This window comes from Martes martes, assembly GCF_963455335.1.
Source record: "Martes martes genome assembly, chromosome: 14".
NCBI classification, from domain to species: domain Eukaryota; kingdom Metazoa; phylum Chordata; class Mammalia; order Carnivora; family Mustelidae; genus Martes; species Martes martes.
Window position 1 is genome coordinate 29,693,973 of NC_137902.1, and position 24,337 is coordinate 29,718,309.

The 24,337-nt window shown below is 36.9% G+C and overlaps 1 protein-coding gene across 3 annotated transcripts in view; it reads right to left on the bottom strand.

Annotated features, from left to right (window-relative positions):
* The window catches only part of R3HCC1L (R3H domain and coiled-coil containing 1 like), an 87,740-nt gene that overhangs the window by 47,419 nt on the left and 15,984 nt on the right, over positions 1 to 24,337 (bottom strand). Inside the window, exon 2 of one of the 3 annotated variants that reach the window (XM_080823125.1) lies at positions 22,194 to 22,302. The exons of the other annotated variants lie outside the window; for them this stretch is intronic. The gene's annotated coding sequence lies outside the window, so the exon portion shown is untranslated. The remainder of the gene's footprint in view (positions 1 to 22,193; positions 22,303 to 24,337) is intronic. 3 annotated transcript variants of the gene reach the window in all.

Consider the following 24,337-nt stretch of genomic DNA (forward strand, 5'->3'; position numbering starts at 1 on the left):
AAAATGATTTGAAATTTTTGTTGTAGAGCAAGATAAAGGGTAAAGTAAAACATGAGTAAGACACCAGAAGGTTATACCACCTTACCAGGAGTCTTTAGCAAAATAATAAAATTAGGAATATATCTATACCTAATCTTCCCACACTTTTAAGGTCCTCTACCCACGGTTGAATACACTTCTGCAAATAAAGAAAACAAGAAATGTCCTTCCTCTGCAAAAGAGCTTCACTTTAAAATATACTTGACCTAAATATAACACAGAGGCACTTGTGTGTGATATAATAACATAAAAAATTATACTTGGACAGCAGAGAAATGGCTTCATATTTAAAAACTATAAAATCTGCTAATGAACCACAACTGATTCTCCTGTAGTTTTCTTAATGCATCCTTCCGTAAATGCACTTGCACTAGTTAATACAATGACATATTTTATACTCAAAGACACAAAATAATTCCTACATCCATGTGAAGGCTTATTCTTATTTCTATCTAAGCCAGGTTTACAAAATATATTTTATATTTCAAATTAACAGAATAAAGACAATAATTTGTGACATTAATATCTAGAGTTGAAGAGATGACTCTAAGGTCTTCTTTTAACATACCCTGGACTGAAAAAGTAAGTTTTAGACACATTTAGAGGACCTTATATAGATTTTACTGAAAGGTATGGAAGAAACAGATTCATTAATGGGAAGTATTATCCAAACTGCTAAACTGGCCATGTATAAAGTAACACATCAGGGCCTTATTCACAGTGAAAATCTGCTCTCAGCCCACATACAACACAACCATATTATGACCTCCAGATTACTATTTTTTTAGTAGAGTACCTGCTTTTCATTGTTTCTGCCTCTTCACCACCTGTCATGTCTTGCCACTCCAAGCATTTTCATTTCTCTCAATCTAGTGAGTGCTGTAAATTCCATTGTTCAAAGTATATATAAAATAAGAATAAAAGGCTTCTTTTTTTTTTAAAGGTTCTATTTATTTACTTGAGAGAGAGAGAGCATGAGAGGGGAGAAGGTCAGAGGGAGAAGCAGACTCCCGGCAGAGCTGGGAGCCCGATGCGGAACTCAATCCCAGGACTCCAGGATCATGACTTGAGCCAAAGGCAATGGCTTAACCCACTGAGCCACCCAGGCACCCCAAGAACAAAAGACTTCTAAGTAAGGATCAGAGATGCCTCTTATTTGAGCAAATCGTATGAACTTTAATATATGAACCTTATGATACCTATTTTGGCCCCCTTTTGCATTATTTGCTTATTTGATGATATTCAAATAGTATCATCCTCATTCAAGCCTCCCCAAAACTCTACAAAGTGGTATTATTACCAGTTCAATTTTATAGATGAGAAAACTGAGCCACAAGGATGTTAAATAATATGCCAAAGGCCAAAGAATTAGAATGTGGCTCATTCTAATCTAGATAATCTGACCCTAGTGTGTGTGCTCCTAACTCTACTTTTGGATATATGCTTTGCTGCCTTATGACCATATGAACATCTCAGTGTGTTTAGTACCCTCAGCTTTAGTATCTCTGACAATCCTTTGAGGGGGAAAAAATAGGAGTAACTGCATCAATTAGCTGATGCTTAGGAGATCAGAAGCCCTAACTACCACCTTTCACTTCTTCAAAAGCTGCTCCAAAAAAACATAATTGAGCCATGAAAGAAAGAAAAGCCAGAGGTATACCAGTGGGTCAACAAAGCTGTTCAGGAAGTTTTCAGAGGTCTAGCCTTGTCTAAGATTACACCATGCCTGCTCTACAGTGAATCCAAATCCAAGATTCTCCATTACCATTTGACGATCTACTTGCCAAGGATGATTAAGGACTGCTCCTTTTGAGATGCAGCCCCAGATGATCTCTCTGAATGCCTGCTGTATGCTGCAGATGTCAATAAATATTCCCTGAGTAAATGTGGGGTAGGTATTTTCTGTTCCCTGCTGCCATACCAAACTACTAGCTCACCTGACTCTCAATTCTACCTTAGCTCCTTGAAAGCAAGACATGCCTTATCACTGTTATATCCTCAGTGCTCAGCACCACTCCTGGCAATGGATGGCATTCAGTAAATGGTAAATAAATGAGTATAAATGCAAATGTTCCTAACACAAACCAGTATTAATCCAGATGTTTCTCCTTGAGACTCAATGAAAGTTAAGAATTCTTTATTCATTTATTCATTGTAGTTTTTTTTTATACAATTCATTACCTAGTTTCCCACAAGTGGACCTTTCTTAACTTGTGTATGTAACACATGGTACATATCTCTTTACAGAAAGAGACCTTATGTATAAACTAACAGTGAGAGCAAAATTAAACCAGAGCCAGGTTAAAGCCCTATCCCCCATATCTGGTTCATTCCAGAATACCACAATGTACTACCACCATCAAAGAAATGATGCTCTATATTTTTAAATTATTACCCATTTTTACAGATAGTTAACATATACAGACATACTCCAATTATAAGATGCTGAAAAGCACTAAGACTATAAATGTTTCCCAGATTATAAAAACCTTATAGTATGTTGAATTTAAAGAACTGTATATGGCAACATAATTTAAATTTGTACTGCATTTAAAAAGATGATGAATTAAGCACTATGCTAAGTGTTCATATATATTAATTCATTTAATCATCATAAACAAGTCCTTAAGGTATGTACAACTATTACCATTTTAAAGATAACACCACTAAGAATCAAGGTCAAACAACTAGCGAGTAAGCATTGGAGCCAGAACTGAAACCCAGCTTTAACTGATAGTTAAGTTCATAACTGCTCAAAACTCCACACCCTACAGTATACCCTCAACAAAACAACTCTTGAATTTTCTGAATCACACTAACTTATCACACTAACAGTGTGATAACATACCATATTTATTTTTAATTTCATCATTCTGAGAAGTAAAATTAAGGAAAATTGTTTACCTTCATGAGATCTACACATACTTTCCTAACTTAAACCACTGAAATCTTGACTCATATAGAGACCATTTATCACTAACTTCCCCTTTTTTGAAAATTAAGACTGTGCTCCTCCAAAACTATGAAAACAGTTAGCATTCACCACTGCATTCTGTATAAAACTTGCCACAGCTATTGGTGGCAGTGGTCACTACTTCGGTGACACTTGGCGGAGTCACAGAAGACTTGCACTCTCTAATGCTTGTTCTGAAGGTTTTTATAATAACTACCACACGAAATGTTGAGTAAAAACATCTGGGAAAAACAAGGAAATTAAGTGATTAAATATAGTAAATTTCTCTCTACATGCAACAGCTCTTTCAGAAGATCGATTGTATGCTATTTTTGTTCCAAAAGAGCAAGGAAGCCAGTTTGCAGATTTTATTTGTTTATATGCCAACAGGCTAAACATCAACATTGAAGGAATCAAACAGTCTTCTGTTTTTTTCAGTACTCAAACCCAATCAGTGAAAAGAACTAACTTTATTCACCATGGCTTACATATTATTTAGATATATTTTCCTTGTCTCCTTTTCTGACTTACTTCCACCCAAAACCTCAATGAATTTTGAATCATGGGCCATGAATGGTGGTATAATTAAGGTAAACCACTGGGGTACCTGGGTACGCTCAATTGTTAAGCGTCTGCCTGTGGCTCAGGTCGTGATACTGGTGTCCTGGGATCGAGTCCTGTGTCGGGTTCCCTGCTCGGCAGGGAGCCTGCTTCTCCCTCTCCCACTCCCCAAGCTTGTGTTCCCTCTCTCGCTGTCTCTCCCTCTCTCTGTCAGTTAAACAAACAAACAAATAAATAAATAAACCAAATATATTTTCTTTCTGCTTCCTTTCTTAGGGAACAAAGGAAATTTGGAAGTTCTGCAGAAACATTCTCAAATAAGCAGGACTTCTGGACACTGTTGATGATGTAGAAAGCTAGAGAATACCATTCTCACCCATAATACATACAAAATAAATGGTGGAAAATGTGCACAATCACAAATTTTCTTGAACTCATCAGAGAAGCAAGGTCACAGGTCAAGCAACTAACCCCAGATCTAAAGAAAAGAAGACAGGGTCCTCAAAGACTTTTACTCAATATACTTCAAGTCTTCTTCTCTCTCTCTTTCCATACTCAATCACTTGACAAATTCCACTGATCTTATCCGAGTATCTCTTCAAGCTGTCTAGTTTTCCCCATAACTACTCCAAGTTAAACCCATTCATACAAATGCCTAGATTACTTTAAAAACCCATCTAACTGGCCTCTCTGTGTTGCTTACTTTCTATTCATTCTTCACCTTGCATCAAGAATGACCCTTTTAAAACCATTAGCTGCTCAGGCATCCCCTCCCTAAAATCTTTCAATGACTTCCCATCATTCTTATGATAAACTCAACTTTTTAAACACGGCTTACAAGACCTCTTTAACCTGGCTCCAATTTCTCTTAGCTTTTGTCACTCCTGTCTTCATATGCCATACAGCCACACCAAACTTCTTTCAGATTCTTCAACTCTCCATGTTATTGGTTTTCTGGTGTTTTTTTTTTTTTTCTTCTTAGGCTCTACACAATCTCCTTCCTCTACCTAGTCTACTCCCCAGCAGCCTCCTAACCAACTTCAACTAATTTCTACTTAACCTTTAGGTCTCTATCATTATTCTTTCTTTAAGAGCTTTACCTAATCATTTTAGATTAGGTGAGGTGTCTTTGCCATATACCTCTGTTATAGCTCTTGTATTTGATAATAATTACTTCTTTAATTCTCTGGTCCTCACCACTGTATGTTCATTAAAGAAGGAATTATGCCTTCCTGCCCATCACTGTATCCCCTACACTTAATACAGTGCCTGGACATATAAGACAGAATCAAAATATTTTTTTTTTGTAGAATAAATGAATTAAGAACAGACAAAAATAATAGTTTGGGAGTAGAAACTGAAAAGGACAGATTTAAATGGTATTCTGATCAACAAAAATGCCATATCAAAATCACATTCTCAAATAACTAGGATTTCCAGACACTGTTTATGGTATAGAAAGCTGGAGAATGTCATTTCTACCTTTAACACGAATAAAATAAAATGTGGAAAATGTGTACAATCACAGATTTTGCTGAACTCATCAAAGAAGCAAGGCCACAGGACAAGCAACTCACCCAAAAGCTAAGGAAAGAAGACAGGGTCCTCAAAGGAGAGACAGAACATAAACACTTTCTTACCTGCAGTGAACACAAGATGCCATAAAAGCCAGTATGAAGAACTCAGTTAAAATGTTTTAAAAGTTGCTAAAGGTCAAATATGGACTACCAGGAGAAGACAGAACGCTTGGCAAACACAGAAACAAGAAGAATTCTCACCACTCACAAAATCTTTTCCACAGACCTCAAAAAGGAGGCTCAAAAGACTAAGGACTAGGCAAAAGATAGAGAAGTCTAAGTCTAGCCTTGTAGTGCAGACTTGGGAGAAAGAAGTTACCAGTCCATGTGGGAAAATCACAAAGCCCCACCTGGATCCTTCTTGCCTACCTCCCCTACAGGGAAAAAAAACCCCTTAAGTAGCTGGGGAAAGGCAGCAAATCCTGCTTCCCTCAGGCAGCAGGTGAAGGTCCACGGCAGCTAAAGAAAGTAAACAAAACAAAAACAATAACACCTCTACCCCTAAAAAAGGGGCAAGAATGCTGAAAAAGAACCACCCCTCTGAGACTTGTGGAAAGCATCTACCTAAAACTGAAACTGAACCATATCAACAAAAAAATGCCATGCCTTCCTCCTCTCCCCCCAACAACAGGCTAATAAAACATAAAAGCAATTGACTACTGTGGGAAGAACAAAAGCACAGAGACTTCTCTGAGAAGCAAGTTCAAAGGGAAGATCTAAAGCCAAGGGGAGAGCAGACATTAAGAGAAAACTCTTTGGCAAACCAAATCCATCCTAAAGACAAGGTAATACAAGGGAAAGTTGAAGCCTATGGTCAAACTAAAACTCAACTCAAAATCCTGACCAGACAGGACTGGCTCAAACCCCTCTCCCTCAACACACATGCATACATCTCAGCAAAAGATAAAGCACACTCATTTCCAGGCATAAACACTATTTACTACTCTATACAAAATACGCAGATTTTTAACTAAAAAAAAAAAAAGCAAAACACAAAAATCAAAAATGAAAGAAACTTAACTTGCACTGTTAAGAGACAAAGTAACCAAGAGAATCGGATTCAGATATGACCCTGATGTTGAAACTACTATACATGGAATTTAAAGTAATTATGATTGTGTTAAAAGTTATAAAGGCAAATGTGGACAACATGTACAAGCAGATGGGCAATTGAAGCAAAGAGGCGGAAACTAGAAGAATCAACCAAATGGAAACGCTAGAAAAACACAGTAACATAAATAAAAACCTTCAGTGGCCTTATCAGTAGACTCAACACAGCCATGGAAAGAATAAGTAAAGATGGATCAGCAGAAATTACTCAAACTGAAGCAACAAACAAACAAAAAAGGAGAGCATGAAAACAAAACAAAGCAGAAGACAGCATTCAAGTACTATGGGAAAATATAACATATGTGTATTTGAAATCCCAGGAAATAAAAGAGAACTGTGACAAGCAATGTTTAAAAAGATAATAGCCAAGAATTTTCTAAAATTAATAAAGTATTTCTAGCCACAGATCAAAAAAGCTCAGAGAACACCAAGCACTGAACACCATACATCAAACAAACAACAGAAACCAACACCTAGACACAACATATTTAAACTGCAGGAAAGAAGAATTAAAGATAAAGAAAATGCTTAAAAGCAGCCATAGTGAAAAAGACCTATTATATACAGAGGAACAGGATAAGGACTTTAGAAACTATGAAAGCCAGACATCATTAAAATCCTGACAGAAAAAACTGTCAACCTAGAATTCTACACCCAGCAAGAATACCTTCAAAACTGAAGAATAAAAACTTTCTCAGTCAAACAAAATATAATTCACCATAGCAAAAGATCAAAGAAGATAAAATATGTAATCATCTCAACAGATGCACAAAAAGTAGGACAAAATTCAATATTGTCCATAACAAAAACTTTCAACAAGCTCGTTGATAAAGCTTGTTATCTTCAAGCTTGCTAAAGGATATCTACTAAAAACAAAACACAAAAATGAAACCGTGAAAAAAACATACAGCTTGCATCACACCTGACAGTGAAAAATCAATTGCTTTCCTCCTAAAATCAAAAACAAGGTGTTACAGAACCTGGACAGGGCCCTGACGGAAGAATCAGGCGGCACTCAAGAGACTTTGGAGGTCAGGAGGTTTATTTAACACCAGCGGGCTCAGAAGAGAGTGATCTCCAAAGGTCTGAGCCCCGAGCACAAGCCGGGAGAGTAATTTATACCCTTCTACTTCCGCATACTTGGAACTTTTGGCACAGGAAACAGGGCAGGGAAGAAGAATTTGGAAGGGCTCTGAGACAGGGACTGAAATTCCCTTGCTGGTTTGGTCGGCCATCTTAAGAGTACAGCTTTTCCCTTATCAAAGATAAGGATGATCATTCACACTACTTCTACTTGACAGTGAAATGAAGGTTCTAACCAATGCAATAAGGCAAGGGGAGAAAAAAAATAAAAGAACTCCAGGTTGGAAAGAAACAAAACTGTCTTTGCAGAATTACCTTCTACATTATAAAATCCACAGAACTTACAACAAAGGTAGCAGAACTAGTAAGTGAGTTTAGTAAGGTAACAAGATACAAGTAGTAGTTCTATGTGCTATCAATGAACAAATAAAAATAGAAAATGTAAAAAAAAAATGTAAAGAGTATCACTTACAACATCACTCAAAAACATGAAATACTTAGGTATAAATCTAACAAAATATATGTAGAATCTATGCTAAAAACTGTAAGACACTGATAAAAGAAATCAAAGAATGTCTAAATAAAGGTCATGAACGGGAAGATTCAATATCATGATGTCAATTCTCCCCAAACGGTCTCTATATTTCAATCAGAATCCCAGAAGGAATTTTATAGAAATTAACAAGCTCATTCTGAAACAAATGTAGAGGAAAAGAAACTAGAAAAGGCAACACAATTTTGAAAAAGGAGAACAAAGTTAAGACAACTTACTCTACCTTACACTACCTTACCTGATTACTGTATAGTAATCAAACCGTGTGGTATTGGAGAAAGGATATACAGATCAACAGAATGGGGGGGAAAGTCCAAAAACAGACCCACACATATATGATAAGTTGATTTTCAACAAAGGTACAAAGCAAATTCAATGATAAAAGGATAGTCTTTCCAATAAATGGTGCTGAAACAATTAAAAATTCATATTGATAACAAAAAGATAATTTCTATCCATACCTCACACCATATACAAAAACTAACTCAAAATGAATCAGAGACCTAAATATAAAACCTAAAACTATACCATTACTAGAAGAAAATATTGAAGGACATCTTTTTTGACTTTGGGTTAAGCAAAGATTTATTAGATACGACACCAAATGCAGATCCATAAAATTAAAAAAAATGTTTAAATCAATAAGCTGGACTTCAGGGGCACCTGGGTGGCTCAGTGGATTAAGCCCCTGCCTTCAGCTCAGGTCATGATCCCAGGATCCGGGGATCAAGCCCCACATCAGGCTCTCTGCTCAGCGGGGAGCCTGCTTCTCCCTCCCTCTCTGCCTGACGCTCTGCCTACTTGTGATCTCTCTCTGTCAAATAAAAAAAATCCTAAAAAAAATTTTTTTAAATAAAATAAAATAAACTGGACTTCAGCAAAATTAAGAACTTCTGTTTCTCAAAGACACTGTTAAGAAAATGAAAAGACAAATCGCAGACTTGGAAAAAATATTTGCAAAATGCGTAACTGATAAAGAACTTTATCCAGAATACATAATGGCCTCTCAAAAGTCAATATCCAAAAACAAACAACAATTTGAACAATACTTTACCAAAGAAGATATAAAGATGGCAAATAAGGGCACCTGGGTGGCTCAGTGGGTTAAACCTCTGCCTTTGACTCAGGTCATGATCCCAGAGTCCTGGGATCGAGCCCCACATCAGGCTCTCTGCTCAGCAGGGGGCCTGCTTCCCCCCTCCCCACCTGCCTACTTCTCTGCCTACTTGTGATCTGTCAAATAAATATATAAAATCTTTAAAAAAAAAAAAGATGGCAAATAAACATAACACAAAATGCTCAACATCATTTACCACTAGGGAAATACAATTCCATTTAGAAGAAATTCTAGAAAAAGCAAAACTTAAGGGACAGAAAATGTATCAGTAGTTGCCAGAAACTCAAGTTCAGGTGAGGGGCTGATTACAAAGAGGTAGAGAAGAATTTTTTTGGATTGAGGGACTTGTCCTGTATCTTAATTGTGTGGGAGTTACAGGACTGCAAGTTTTTGTCAAAACTGAATACAATATACTCTAAGAAAAATAAATTTTACTATATGTAAATTATATTATCAATTTTTTAATGAAAAAAATCACATCCTTTAGAAATTCCTATCAAAATATAGGTGATAGCACCAACTTCTTAATTTCTAATTCTTGGCTTTAAGAAGCCAGGAAGTAATTAGCACAACCTTAATGAAGTTACATTAGTAAGACTGAAGATCAATTTGTTTCTTAAAACTTGAGGCTATAGTCTTTCCTAATTTAATTCTTCGGCCATTACTTAAAACTTCCACTGACTTACTCAACTGAACATGAATAAAGATTCTAAAACTTAGTCTGTTATCTATTCTATATATAACAAAATCACATAATCTTTGAATTGCAAAGGGAGGTATATCAAACTGTATTTTTAATCTGGATAGTTTTGCTCTGAACAAACAACCTTAGAAAAGAGGACACTGAGAATATTCTAAGATACTCTGGTAATTCCAAATAACATTAGGCACATCAATATATAATACTTTTATCTAAAATATACCTTGTTTTCATAATCTCTTGCTCAAAACCTTAGTGACTCACCAGGGTCTACAACATACAAATTAATCTTACCCAGGACTCAAGATTCTCCAAAATTTGGTGTCACTCCAACCATATTTCTATTACTCTCTGACACAAATCCTCCATTCTGCATCAGATGGCCTCATAATCCATTCACTCCAACTTCTGAAATGCTCTTCTTGAATTGTCTCAGTTGAAATGCTCCTCCTAGTCACTACTCCTTCAAAAGACTTATCTCAAATCCAACTCTTTCCTTTAACTGTTTGAAGACATGTTGATTTCACCCTTCTGTGAATTCTTGTGCATTCATATCTACGGTATTCATGTCATTATATACTAACTTACCTTCTTCTTTAAATGTTTTACTGATGAATGTCACCTCATATTCTCTAACAGTTTCTTGAGAGTAAATACTATTCCTCACATGCTTCTTGTATCTTCAGGAACATAACAAATACTCAATATCCCAACAAAAAAAATTAATATGAAAGTTAATATAAAAGTAAATTTAGGGGTGGCTGGGTGGCTCAGTCAGTTAAGCATCCAACTCTTGATGTTAGCTCAGGTCTTGATCTCAGGGTCTTGAGTTCAAGCCCTGCACTGGGGCTTCACACTAGGTGTGGAACTTACTTAAAAAAATATTTTTTTTAACCACTTTAAATTTTAAAGTAATTTTAAATTAATTAAAAATACTTAACTTGGGCGCCTGGGTGGCTCGGTGGGTTAAAGCTTCTGCCTTCAGCTCAGGTTATGATCCCAGGGTCCTGGATCGAGATCTGCATCGGGCTCTCTGCTCAGCAGGGAGCCTGCTTCCCCCTCTCTCTCTCTGCCTGCCTCTCTGCCTACTTGTGATCTCTGTCAAATAAATAAATAAAATCTTTTAAAAAAATAAAATAAAATAAAAACAAAATACTTAAATCCCTGGAAAAGCTCATTTTAAAGCTTGAGGAACTGAAGCCAAGGGCACAAGCTTTCCTTCCTGAGGTCTGTGCTGTAATACTTTCATCTTCATAGTTCCAGGATTGAACAGAGTGCCTAACATATGGAAAGTACTTAATATTCAAATATTTTACTAAATTTCATTTTCTAAGACCAAAGTAGGAGTTCTAGCCCAACCCTCCCAAGATTATATTAGTACCTTGAAATGTTCTCTAATTTCTCATACGTGTTCACAGATTCTCCCTGAATAGACATAAAAAAAAAAATCACGAAAACAAAAACTGTACTTTCTCCTCCTTTTAAAGCTCACAAAGCAACTACCACAGTGCTGAGCACACGCAGAGCACGTAGGAAATATTTCTATCAGATTTCTTAAAAGCAACATAAAGGCAGCTCATATATACTTTTCTGCCCCATGTAAAAACATACTAGTTACTCTTCCTACTGGGAAGATTTATTTTTCATCATCTTTGGCAAGAATTCTAGAATGCTATCTGCCAGGTCCATTGCCCCAATAAATATGCATCCACAAGCAATTATGGAGATAGATAGCTTATGAGGAGGGGGCACTCTTTGGTCAGGTCCCAATGCTGGCCTGTGGTTAGGGGGAAGGGAAAGTTGGGGGAGGGGTGTGGCCCCCATGATTAATCACTGCCCACTCTGCTTAGGGGTATTTATCACAGCCCGCTGTCAGGTAAATCACTGGAAAAACACCTCTTCAGTAATTAATGTGAAGTGACGGATGGACAGCCCCTGGGCCCATTAATCAGGAACATCAGCAGCCTACTGAGATTATGAATGTCAGGATGCATAAACTGCCGGTGGATCAATAGGCCCAGGAATTCATCCAAGGCTCTCATTTCCGAGGCATCTCCGGTACATTAGGCTCCCCTGACCCCTCCCCCAACCTGAAATGAAAAGCAAGGCTTCAGAACAAAGAGTAGGGGCTGAGGTCTGAAGTGACCACTGCAAGAACACAGTCAAGCTGGCCATGGTAGGAAAGGGACCGGGACAGGCAACACGAGCACAGAGCTGTACCTACAGTCCCTGCCTTACAATGACTTGACTTAATAATTTTACAACTTCACAACAGTGGGAACACATATGTATTAAGTAGAAACCATACTTTGAATTTCCATCTCTTCCTGGGCTAGCAGTATGCGGTACAATACTTCATATTGATGCTGGCCAATGGCAGCGAGCCGCAGCTCCCCATCAGCCACACCATCACAAGGACAGACAACAGATAAACTTACAATCAGCCTGCACCCAAGCAACCATGCTGTTGTTCCCTTTCAGTACAGTACTCAATATATTACATGAGATACTCAACACTATTATAAAATGGGCTGTGTGTTAGATGATTCTGCCCAACCACAGGCTAATGTAAAATGAGAGCATTTAGGTTAGGCCATGCTAAGCTATTATGTTCAGTAAGTTAGGTATATTAAACATACTTTCAACTTATGATATTTTCAACTTAAACAATGGGTTTATCAGGATATAACCCCATCATTAGTCAAGAAAGATCTGTACTGACCAAGAGGCTCTTAGCTCAGCGTCCTGGAAAAGCAGGGAAGCAGGAAGACGACAGTTAACACTCACGCAGAGCCTGATTATTCATTTTAGGAGTAATCCAGCTTCTTGCTTCTAGTCTTTTACCCATTTTTCTATACATATTTTCTTTTCTTTCCTTCATACTGACACCACTAATATAAAGTAGAGAGAAATAAGAGAAAGAAAATTCAATTTCTGCTACCTAACAACCTAGGTACAAGTTCCAAATTAATAGGAAAAAGAATTTGTATAAAATAAAATCACTGAATTATCCTTGAATTTAATTTAGCCTTATCGCTCAATACTCAACAAACTGGGAGTTGCCAAAAGTACCCAGTGTTTTCAACTGAGAAAAAGGTGGTCATCCTGCTTCATTAGCATTTACAAAGCATTCTGCCAACGTTAAGACATAGGTTAAAGGCTACACTGTGGCGGGATTCCAGCAATATGAAATCAGGTCTTAATTCTTTTTTCCTCTCCAAGCCAAACAAACTCTCCATCAAAAAGATCTGTCCAACTTGTAATGTTGCCTGGTCACCCCAAGTTTATCATTGTATGGGAAGTAGGGTTGTGCTCTGGTCTCATACTGAACACATTCTAGGCTTGTGCTGACGGGAATGAGACTGCACTTGCTGCCACATCCCGCCAAACCCCAGTGCTGTGCTTTGTGGTCAGACTCAGGCCAGGGCTGCAATTGTTGGTCAGAAAGTGTCTCAGAGTTACGGCTGCCTGTTCCGCTAAATCTCATTTCATCCTACTGATGGATGGATGGACAGATGGCTGCTTGGTGAAAGCAGCATTATCAGGCAGCTTCTATGGAGCCTCTGAATGATGGATAGCCCTCTTTCTACTTTCTCCAAACCACCATCGATCCAAGCCATATTTCAGCGGTCAGGAGCCCAGTAATATTAAGACACACAATCAGGTTAAGTTACTTGCAGTGTAAACCTCTAGAACAGAAATTCTAACACCTCTGCTTTGCTGTCATGAACTAGGCTGAAAATGTTACAGTTTCATTCTTTCTAGCTGCTATCCCAATGAATTCCAACAGCTCAAAGCCCAAAGGGAACAGCTGGGCTCCATTCCTAGGAGCACTCAGAAAGCTAGCTTGCCTGCCAAATCTTTTACTAGCCAATTCTGTGAAATGAACTCTGCAGTATTAGTGCACAGATCTGTGAATATGTGTACCCAGTGGAGTGTAAAGCCATCAGGACCATACAAACCATGTAGGGTTTGTCAGTGATAAATTCACTAGCCTCAAGTGTGTGGAGCTTTGGGTATACCAAGCAGACCCTGCTACCAACACCCAAGGATGATGCTTAATTAAAGCCAGGACAGGTTAAAATTTTGTCTTTTGCTCATAATCCTGAAATTCTGTTTCTATGCAGTCTCCCTGGCTGGCTTCTACTCTCTTGTGTACATATCACATTGTAAGTACTAATCCTTGCCTGTTTTCATAAACACACTTCTGCATCCATTCGCTCTGTCACCTTCTAAACACTCATCTCAGCTTGTCTACTTGGACTGCATGTCCTCCCTGTTCCTTCCATGTTATCCAGTGCTCTCAGACAGCAACTCAGACTCATATAACTGGACCCTGTATCAAAGTTATTTTCACCTATGTAGCTGGAAGAAATGGGACTCTGACTCCAGCTTTTTGATACAGATTCCCTTTGTGATACAGATGTCCTCTCTTTTCATGCTCTCTTATCCCCAAATGACTTCCCCTATGAATGCTTCATTATCAGCTATCTCCCAAATCAGCTTGGCCTGGCTCCTACCACAGTGTGGCCCCTCTTGAATGATTTGTTGCATCCTGAGCCTATGGTCTAGAGAATTTGTTTATGGGGTTAGAAAAATGTCTCAGTGGAGTGTTTTTCTTCCTGCTCTTATGTAGTTTACTTTAATACTTTAATGTTAACGCCTTAACAACACTTAAAGTCTTGTTCCTTGCCCAAAAAAAAGAAATTATGTACCATTTTTATAAGATACTACTTAATTATAATGTTGTATCAAGAATATCACTGCCCTTCACATAAATATTAAAGAATTTTTAAAATATAAATTTTAAATTATAAAATTTTAAATATTTAAATATAAAAATATTTATATATATTTAAATATAAAAATAAAAAATAAATATTTAAATATAAAAATTTTAAAATTTTAAAATATAAAAGAATTTTTAAAGAATCTCAGAATTACATTACTGAAAGGGATTGCATAGGTGAGAATTCAACAACTTTATTTTCCAAATAAGAAAACTGAGGATCTGAGGTTGTGATGCCCATGGTTAAACAGATATTAAGTGACAAAGAAAGGTTGGTATCTAGGTTTTAATTATAAGTGCTGTGCTCATTCTATTATATTTCTCAGATATTTCATTTTCATTCTGGGGATTTACAAAGACAGTGGAAGTAATTAGGGTTCAGTGTCACTTGTGTGTGTATGCCTGTGTATTTGGGGGGAAGAAGGCGACCACAAATAACTGAATTTGGTCACCCATACTATTGTGTCTCCCACCAAAGTTGCCCACGGGTCATCTGAGAGCCACTCACTATCCTGGAGAACAAAATTTAATGAATCCCTGGCAACTAGAAACCTCTACTCTTCTCCCTTCCTCCCTATTTGTCGCAGTCCTATCTAGAAGGCTGACAATAACAAAAGCAGAAATACATTTAATCGAAGTAGAATGAGAAGAGCAAGAAGCTCCATAACTTATTTAAACTAAATGGATATAAGAGCAATGTGACCTCCTCATTTCCAAGGATGCTACCTTCTTGTCAAAACATAGCACAAGCTGACTGACTGGACTTCACCCTCTGGTGGCCAAAATGTGTCACTGCTGCACTTCCCAACTGCCAAACTCCCTCCGTATCTACCTAAAAAGCTTCCAGCTAAATAAGATCTTTGAGGGCGCCTGGGTGGCTCAGTGGGTTAGGCCTCTGCTTTCAGCTCAGGTCATGATCTCAGGGTCCTGGGATCGAGTCCCACATCGGGCTCTCTGCTTGGCAGGGAGCCTGCTTCCTCCTCTCTCTCTCTCTGCCTGCCTCTCTGCCTACTTGTGATCTCTCTGTCAAATAAATAAATAAAATCTTTAAAAAAAAAAATCTTTGAAAACCAAGTGGTATCACCTCCTCATTTTAAAGATGAGGAAAGTGGTTGAGGAATTCAACTAGGACTTACAGCTATGTGAGCGGGAATGGAGATGAGAACCCAGGTCTCGTATCAACAAGAACTAGTAGTCTTATCCTCATCATACTGCCTTACCCAGTTTTTCACCCCATATGTGCTCCGGAAATACTAGCTGAACAAAGTTTAATCAGGAAGCTAATCGTGATGCAGAAATAATCACATAATGCAGAACAAAACCAAATATATTATCCACACTAGTGCTCATCTCCATTAGTATAAATAATCAGGAAGACTTTTCCATCCCATTCCCACAAAAAAAGTGCTTCATACATGGAACAAGAACTCCACTATGACTATTCTTAACACCAGACAAAACACTTCTCCTAAGAATTTTTTTAAAAGGCACTTCTTCAGAAAAAGCAGCCTGTATAAGTGAGTAATAAGAAATGACAATACTTTGAACTCTTATTTCTATAAACTCCTTAAGTTCAAGAAAGGCTGTTTTATTTGCATTAGCCAAATACATTTTAAAATAATTTTTTATATTCATTTGCAAGGCTATCTTAAGTCAACATAACAATCCTTTCCTTTCATGAAAAAAGTCTTTTTACAGAGTTTCTATCTGGTTAAGATCTAGTAAGCCATGTCTAAGAGAACAATGACATTATTTTTCAAAATCTGCTGCTGTGAACCATATCTAATTATGTTTTCTGTTTCATTAAGGTTTAGGTCCTATAAGAAAAACTGAAGAAGTGGTAAAGTAGTACCAAGAGTAGTAGCAGAGGAAGAAAAAGAGGAAAAAATAACCAACTACCATTTAATGAATATTTACCATGTGACAGGGACTATGTTAAATGTTTATATATATATACATATACATATGTATATATAATTACTAATTATATATAATTTGTAATATTATGTGTACATATACGTATATATATGTATATATGTGTAATTACCTTACATATATATACACACACACACACATACACATATATACATATATACATATAAGATCTCATTTGATTCCAACTATAATACTACAAGGTGGTTATTACTACCCCAGTTTTATAAATGAGAAACCTGAAGCTTAAGTAATTCAAGATCACACAGTTTTGAGCACCAGTTAGGATTTCAAAGTTCCTGCATTTAACTGTTAAAATACACTGCTTGATATTCAGCAGGATGGTCTCTTACAACAATGTATTAATTCATAAATATTCACAAATTTGCTTCTGTATAAATACAAAAGCAACCAAACAGAGTTCAAAGACCACTGCAGTAAAACACGAAAACCAAAGGGGGTAAGAATGAAAGAACTTTAATGCTTTCATGGCATGCCTATTTCCAATAACCTTCCAGCCTTAAAAGTGCTGACAATAATAATTCACTATTGTCTCTGAAATTTCCTCATTCACCTTGCCTCACCCTCAAAGCCATATGGTGAAGAATCTCACCAGGTGTCAGGAGAGGAACTCCCTCTCTTCTATTCCCCTTAAGAATAATCTCTATACTTCTTCCTACCAACTCCCCCAACCATTTGAAAACATTAGCCTTCTTTCCATACTTCCCTTTCTCCAGAGGCACATGTGAACACGGGAACAGCAACCAATGAAAGTGGTAACACAAATCTTAGACTGGAGGAAGCTTCAGGGCAGAATGTAGAGTGCACTTTCAAATCAGTCTAAAAACAGAAGAAACTTGTACATCAAATACCTACTGAAGATGGTATTTTCAGATGTAATCTTCAACAGGATATAACAGCTACAATATATTAGTATTAGTCTGTGTTAGAGATTTATAGCCTTTGCCTCTCTGCATGCAGTCGCACAAGAATACAGTTCGCATAACTGGAAGAAATATTTCATGAAAAATCTGATTATCAAGACAATGAAACTGTACATATAATTCCAATAGGATCGTAGGGGCACCAAAATACATAAACAAACTATGGCATGAAAAGGTTTTCCTCACAATGAAACACAATTCATGTCCTCAAGTTATTTTACACTCCAGTGGCGAGAGTCGCCATGCATCGGCACCAACTGATTTCACGCTTTATAGGCTGGGAAACAGTCCGAAGCTCAGTCTCTTTCACACTCCACTGACATGGTAACCCCATAGTTCACCAACTTAACTGTTTGAAGTTTAATGTTAGTGCACCTATTAATGACCACCTCAAAATGTAGTCAGACCAAAACCTTACTATAACTGAACAGCAGCAATGTAACATGTAAGAGAGAATGGTGGAGAGAAAGCTCCGCTTCCTACTCCGCATAGGAAGTAGGGAAAAGAGAAAGGAAAAACTCCCTCCTAAACTTCTTTCCCTCAGCAAACATCTGGAGGTTGGTCTGTATTTCTAGACTTCTTAGAAATCAGTTCCTCTCCTGGGTCTATCCTGGGTTTTACTCCAATATCCTACAGCTGACAAGCAAGAGAGTTGAAATGGACAAGACTTTAGGACTGTACCTCAAACTTGACATGCATTAAACTTGATCTTTCTCTCCTTTTAGGGAGAGACTAAAGCTATTAAGACTAAAGCTAATAAGCCACCCAGTAAATTTTGAAAGTAGAAGCCACTAGGCTTAATCTGTGCTGTTATTATATTATATATATTATATATAATATATATCTATATATTATATATATTATATATAATATATATCTATATATTATATATATATAGATATTACCTCATTTGCTCCCAACTACATATGAAGACATAGCTGTGATTATTACCTCAATTTTACAGATGAGAAATCTGAAACTTAAGTTACTTACAATCACATAGCTCCAAGTGTTGGTTAGGACTCCAAAGTCCCTGCACTTAACTATTGTGGTAGACTAGAATATATGCCTTCTAAAATTGGAGTAGGGGTGCCTGGGTGGCTAAGTCAGCTGAATGTCCAGTTTGGGCTCAAGTCATGATCTCAGGGTCCTGGGATTGAGCCCCATGTCAGGCTCCCTCCTCAAAAGGGAGTCTGCTTGTCTCCCTCTGTCCCTCCTCCTGCTCATGGGCACTTGTTCTCTAAAATAAATAAATAAATAAATAAATAAATTGGGGTAAAACAACAGATAGCAGAGAAGAGCTTTAAAAACAAAACAAGGGGCCCCTGGGTGGCTCAGTGGGTTAGAGCCTCTGCCTTCAGCTTAGGTCGTGATCCCTGGGATCGAGCCCCACATTGGGCTCTCTGCTCAGTGGGGAGCCTGCTTCCCCCCACCCTTTCTGCCAGCCTCTCTGCCTACTTGTGATCTCTGTCTGTCAAATAAATAAGTAAAATCTTAATTAAATAAAAAAGTGCAATAGCAATAGGAGAGTAAGTGCAAAGGTGGTGGAATCCCTGTGTTAGAGATACAGTCACAACTCGGCCCCTCTCTCTTCCCTCCTTGTGGCTATGCTAGCAAGTGTGAAGGCCAAATGTGGCTGGTAAGAATCTGAAAAACCAAAAGAAATAAGTTTCACTTCAAAGCAGGCAAAGAAAACATTAGAAAATTAACAAATAAGAGCTCTTCTTATATGCAGATTGAAGGTTTACTAATTAGAGATTCAAGAAAAACAAACATGTAATTACCTTAGAATATAGTAACTTCAGAGCAATGCTCCTTTAAAAATCAGGAAGCCTGTATCAAACACTGCAGAAGGCTTTCCAAGAAGTAGTGTACCGAACAAACATGACTCAGGTACTTAAACTGCATTTTAATCTGTTATTCTCATGATACAAAAAGAAAGACAAATGTTAAAGATTGGAAAAGCTAACAACAGGTAATGGCATTTTCTCAGAGTCAAACAAATATTTATTAAGTGCAGATACTGCACTGTGCCAGGACAGTGGAGATTGTAAAGTAAGACTACAATAATGTAACATGGTTTGAACCACACGAATAATGTAACCTCCCCTTTAAGTTGTCCCCACCTAATTGAGAAGGTAAAAAATTTTTTTCAAAAAATTTTAAGGTAATATATGATAGCCAAATAGAGACAAAAGCAGTAAATGATAAAAACCCAGAAAGAGAAATATCACTAAGCCCCTGTAATGGTTGAATATGTCATAAAGTAGGTGAAATTGGAAGTAGGCCTTTACAAGCTGGTTTACAGAAAGAGAATCAGAGGGAGATATTCCAAGAAGGAATAGCCTAACTAATATGAAGAGGCAGTAAGTCAAAGAATGTTACTGTGGAGACAGTTAAAGAAACTAGTCTAGCCAGAGCCAAAGGCTGAACCATATTGAACCATACTTGACCCACATTGAATTCTACTCCACAATCTAGAAATACTCAGAAACATATGCCTTGTTCCAATGAAAACTGTTCTAGCTGGCCAAGTGTTTCTAAAACACCACCACTTGGTGGTATGTGTATGTAAAATCTAATATATAAATAAATAACAGGATATACATTTGTCTGAGATAAAGGCCCAGTCATTCTGGATCTAGATATGAAAACTGGCCTTACTACCATTACAATAATTCCTAGAAAAGATAAGTCCTATCCGTATCACCTTGACTTTTATAATCTCATTTCCTGGCATGAAGTGGTATTTCTAGTATCTTCACATTTTTAAAATCTGTCCAATCCATACTCTCATCAATAGAACACACAGCCTTACAGTTTTGATGACAGAATGAAACAATGACACCCTGAAAGGAAATGTGAAATACCCAATTTTCTTCTCCACCAAAGCCCCCCATACTCTGGCTGTTCACTTCATAGACATTTTAGCAGAGCTAACAACAGCTTCAAACTGTGGGCTTCAAACTGCCCACAGAATCTGAGTTGCTCTGCTCTTCTCTCATTTGTTCCCCTCCCCACAACTTATACACAACCACCTCACACTGCTGGCCGTCTTCCCCAACCGCTGCCCAACAATTCACAGGCCGTCACAGATTGTTAGCACTGCGTCCAGGGACTTGGGAAGTACTCTTGTGGGACAACGCAGTGTGTTAGTACAGCATTTTCCCGGACACAATGTCACTCTTTATAGCCAGTTGCAAATTAGTTTCTTCTTAAAAAAAATAATACTCCTAATAAGACAGGTACAAGGAGATTTTAAATAACCAAGATTAAAACTCACTGTGGTATGCTCTCAGATCGGGGCCATTTCAGACTCATGCACAATGAAATCCCACGCCTTTACTCACACAAGCCATACACACACTACAAGAACATCAGAAGTCAGCTTTCTGATGCTAACAAAAGCAAAGAGACCACCAATAAAGATATGAATGGAAAATCTTCTTTCCTTTTTTTTCTGTAGCTGTGGCTCCTCATCCTTAGATTTTATTTGAGAATACTTTAAGCTCAGCTGTCAACATCAATATTTACTTTTCATTATATATAGCTGTGTAAAACCATTTAATAGAAAATTCAGTAAGTCACCACTATCACTTCATTAGTTTCCAATTTTTTGCCATATGCTTCAGCAGCACCCAAGTATGATTATCTTCTGACATTTGCTATGACTGACCCTTCTCGATACCACTAAAGCCTTCACCCCACATATCAGCTTTCCGGTTAACACTGGTCACACATAAGAATCAGAAGCTGGAGGGGCACCCTGTGGCTCAGTGGGTTAAAGCCTCTGCCTTCAGCTCAGGTCATGATCCCAGAGTCCTGGGATCAAGCCCCACATCAGGCTCTCTGCTCAGCGGGGAGCCTGCTTCCCCCTCTCTCTCTGCTTGTCTGCCTGCCTACTTGAGATCTCTGTCAAATAAATAAATAAAATCTTTTTTTTTTTTTTTTAGATTTTATTTATTTATTTATTTGTCAGAGAGAGAGAGGGAGAACACAAGCAGGCAGAGCAGCAGGCAGAGGCAGGGAGAGAAGCAGGCTCCCCGCTGAGCAAGGAGCCTGATGTGGGACTCGATTCCAGGACCCTAGGATCATGACCTGAGCCAAAGGCAGCGGCTCAACCAACTGAGCCACCTAGGCATCCCTAAATAAATAAAATCTTTAAAAAAAAAAAAAAAAAAGAATCAGAAGCTGGAACAGACTGAAAAGATCATTAAGAGAATGTGGGTAAGAAAAGCCTCTTATAAAAAAGTGATCATATCAACTTACTATGTCTTCCTGGGGAAAAAAAACTTAATTAAAAAAAAACCTTTAGCGTAATAGTAAACAAATAAAATCAGTTTCACTATATACCTCATTATTTTTCATTTCTAATTTCTTTGACAGCATTCTTCATTCTGCTTCATTATGCCATACTGAAGATATAACTGACTGTCTATTCTTGCTCAATCAGTTCTTCAAACCCCATACTGTAACAGAGTTTCTTTACTGCTGCCTGTATGAACCAGACGGAAGCTCTAGAGCTTGACAGGAAGGATGTCAATTCTCCGTTCTTATGGTAGAGACACACTAAAAAGAGCAAAGCTAGTATTTCAGCTTTGAGAACTAAAGCTAATATTTAACCAGCCCCTGTTCTCTTTACAAAAAACACCAAAATTAAGAGTGAAGAGAAGAAAATCTTTAAGAGACCCTTAGTCCTTCAGGAAATTGCCACTCTCAAACCTGTTTTACGTGAGAGTTACAAATAAAATGACACTAAAGAAAAAAATATATAAGCAAGCAAACAAATATTTAGAGTAAACAATATTTGCAGAAATCAGAGTTAACTGACTTACCAAATAAATGACATTTATTTTCTGAATAATAAAATTCTAGAACATGCAGATAGATTGTGTCTAAAGGCAAACAGCACAAAGCTTTCCTTCTGATAAACAGCAGTCTCACCTGGAAAATAATAATAATAAAAGTTTTTTTTATAAAAATAACATAATTATCACTTCTCTGACACTAGTCTATGCAGTTAACTTTCATTATCTCATTTTGTGAATACTAAGAGCATAACATAGTCATTAATCTACCACAGAATGTACAATGAAAATAAACACAAATGACAGAAATACTTCTTAGAAGCCCATCAACCAAAAAGAATTAAAAAAGTCATATTTTCTCATTCTCAGTCCTCTGAGAACTAATCTGAGGGGGCAGAAGTGCCTATTAGCTGCCATTAAAGAGAGAGAGAGAGAGAGTCAGATAAAAAACAAAATAATACATAGGATGAAAAACACAAAAAGACGATCAAGCTCTAGGCATTATTACAGTTCTAACTTACAGGATGGCACATGGTGGATACTCAGTAAGAATACACTGAATGGATGGTTGGATGGATAAAAAATAAACTAGCAAAGAAAAAATAAAGCACATCAGTTAGCAGAGAAATGCAAAATATTTTTTTTGTCCATCAAACGGACAAAGATTAAAAAATAGAGCAATAAGGTCCTGTTTTGGTAAATGGAGACTGAATAAAGTTCACACATTGTTGGCGGAGGTATACATTTTATTAATGTATAAAGCATTTTAACAAATTTCAGATAATGAACTTCTACCAGAATACTTATTCTAGAACTATTTATAATTGTGAAAAAATTATAAACAACTTTACTGTGCACCCATATGGGCAAGGTTAAATAAATTATGGTACATCTAAACTATAGAAAAATAGACAGTCATTAGAAAGAATAATGTAGCTCTATAAATATTGATATAAAGACCTACAAACATATTGAGTTTTTTAAAAATGGAAAATTTAACAAGAAGGGTACAAAACCAATATAAAAATCTTGAAACATTCCTGAGACACAAAAGTAGATTTGAACAAATGGATTCAACACAATTCAACATCATAAAGATGTCAGTTCTCCCTCAAGCAAGTTATGAATTTAACATAATCCCAATAAAAATCTCATTTGAGCAAACTCTCTTATGGAGATAGACAGCTGATTCCTAAAGCTCAACAGAAAAATAAAGATATAAGACCAGCCAATGAAGCATTAGAAATGTTAAAAGCTATGCCTCGATAGATTATCAAGCCTCTATAATTAAAAGAGTGATAATGGTACAGAAATAGATAGTGCAAAAGAGTAGGAAGTCCAGAAATAAACTCAATGGAAATTTAATGTATGCTAAAGGGGGCATCTCTAAACACTGGGGCAAAATTGGACTTTTTAAAGAAAAAATAGCCAGGGTAACAAATTAGCATTTGGAAAAAAATTATTAAACTTGTATAATATTCATTTTAAAAACTCTAAATGGAGCAGGGATCTAAATGAAATAACTAAAATAATACAAATACTAGAAGAAAGTAAGTAAATTCTTCTTACGTGGGGGAAAGGGAAAGGTATTCCAACTATAACCCAAAATTCAAATGCTACAAAAGACTGAAAAATTAAACTAAATAAAATAAAAGCCTAAACATGCATACATGCAATGTGTCAAAAGACAACTGACAAACTGGGAGAAAATATCTGTAACATATACAACTTAGAAAGAGCTAATATCCCTAAAATAAAGAACTCTTAAAAATTGAGAGAGAAAAAACCCTAATAGAGAAATAAATAAAAAGACACAAGACAATTCACATAAAAAAGGTATTTCAATGACCTTTATACACATGGGAAGATGTTCAGCCTTACTACAAACAAAACATTAAAACTATATGGAGATACTTCTTATCTATAAAGTCAGCAAAAATTAAGAAGTATTAACACACTCTGGTGATAAGGTTGTGGGGAAATGAACAGTCTCATACACCGTTGCTAAGAATTCAAATTTGTACAACCCCCAAAGAAGTGTATTTAGTAATATTTATGAAAATTATACAAGCTTCTAAACTTCTGACCCAACCATCCCATCTTAGGAATCTACCCAAACATTTATTTCCAACATACAAAAATATGCATGACCAGGTTAGTCTCTGCAGCAG